Raw genomic sequence first — 2151 nt, 5'->3', positions numbered from 1 at the left:
GCAACTGCAATCAACTAGAAATAAAAAGGCACACCAGCAAGAGAGAGCCACCTCTAAGACAGCCCTCAACCACTTCCACCAGCTCCTGAAGGAGACAAAAAGAACGCCCTGGCAGACCGCATCAAACCCATCTCAGACCACAGCAAAGAACTCTTTAAAATTGTCAGAGTTCTTCATCCCCATAGCCACCAAAAACGTTATCACCTCTTGCCAGGAACTTTACGACACCTTGGCAAACTTCCTCCACGACACGATCTTCACCATCTGCAAAATGTTTGACCCCCAACAGCCCCCATCCGATCTCCTACTGATGCGAGCCCCAACCACCTACTCACCTTATGCAGCCAGCTCACTACACAGAATACCGCATCCATCATAAACTCCGTCAACTCAGGATCCCCTACAGACCCCTGTACCAACCACATATTAAACTTTGTGAGCAAGAAAATTAGAAGCAAGCTCACTATCTTCTTCAATGCATGCATCACCATGGCCACCTTCCCCGAAGAATAGAAGCACGCGGAAGTCAAACCCCTTCTTAAGATACCATTTGCTGACCCAAACGAACTCGAGAACTAAAGTCCCATCTCTCTGCTCCCCTTTCCCACCAAAGTCCTTGAAAAAGCCATCAACCTCTAACCCATAGAACACCTGGAGAACAGTCTTCTGGACACAACACTGAAACCACCTTGATCGTTGTAGACATCAGAACTATCCCCGCCTAGGGAGAAACGTCAACCCTGATTCTCCTTGACTTCTCCAAAGGATTCAACACTGTATGCCACCACACACTCCTCAAAAGACTTCATCACATCGGTATTCAAGGAGACTCCCTCAAATGGAACACCTCCTTCCTCACCAAATTAACCCATTAAATATGCCTACTGCCATTCACATGAGAACCTTAGAGCATCATCTGTTGCGTCTCTCAAGGCTCATCCCTCAGCCCCATGCTGTTCAACACTTAATGACCCCCCCTTCCACATCCCAGCCAGCAATGTCGGAGCCCATAAACTAAATATCATATCCTATGCAGAAGGCAACCAGCCAATCCTCTCACACTCATAAGACCACAAAGGCCAACCTCTTAATCTACAGGACCAGTGTCGCAGACTGGATGAAAAACAACTGCCTGAAACTAAACAGTCCCCGGAAGCTTGTTTCCTTCCCAGTATAAGAAATGGCTTGGTAGTTTGGTCTGCCTTGTTCCCATGATGCACTGGGCCAGGGACAGACTAATTTGCATGTAGCCAGGTTCTGAGCTGGGATGGTGCAGTGAGCTAAAAAACGGTGATGGATCAAGCCCTGATCTGTTGACTGGGTATGAGTGTTCTGTTTAATTCAGATACTCTGTCCATCACCACCCCCTTTTCTGAATGAAACTAAACAGACAAAACTAAAGTGCTGATCTTTGGTAACACCTCCCCGTGGAACCATTTCTGGCCTATCTCTGAACTAGGACATTCAACAACCCAGATAGACCATGCTCACAACCTCGGCATAATCCTAGACAGCAAACTCCCCATGAAAAGGAAGATCAACGCAGTCTCATGTGTCTGCTTCCTCACTCTGCGCATGTGCCGTAAAATCTTCAAACTGCTTCCTGTCAACACCGGATAAACCGTCAATCAAGCCCTAGTCACCGGTAGCCTGGAATACAGCAACACACTTTGCAGTTATCACCAGTCACCTCCTAAAGAGACTGCAAACCATACAGAATTCAGTGTCCAGACTCATCCTCTACCTCCGCAGACGGACCCACATCACCCCTCACTTCAAAAACTGCACTGGCTCCCTTTAGAGAAGAGATGTCAATTCAACATTCTGATCCACACCTACAAAGCCACTCACAACCAAGGACCTGCATACATCAACCGTCTGAATTTCCACCAACCATCCCAACACCCATGTTCATCCTCCTTCTCATACAGCCTAAGCAACATTTGAGGACGCTCCTTCCTCTACCTTGCAGCTAAATAATGGAACAACCTCCCTCTAACCTCCGGACCTTCTCCTCTCCTAGAATTCCAGAAGGCACTCAAGACCTGGATGTACAACTGAATCCCACCTGGAGCTGCAACTCCCTCAGCGCCTGGATACCCTCACGGGTGATAAGCTGCACTTTATAAATCATGTTTGATTTGTTTGAAA

This window comes from Lissotriton vulgaris, chromosome 2_1 (assembly GCF_964263255.1).
Source record: "Lissotriton vulgaris chromosome 2_1, aLisVul1.2, whole genome shotgun sequence".
Taxonomy (NCBI): Eukaryota; Metazoa; Chordata; class Amphibia; order Caudata; family Salamandridae; genus Lissotriton; species Lissotriton vulgaris.
The sequence above is the reverse complement of the archived record's forward strand: the minus strand, read 5'-3'. Positions refer to the sequence as shown.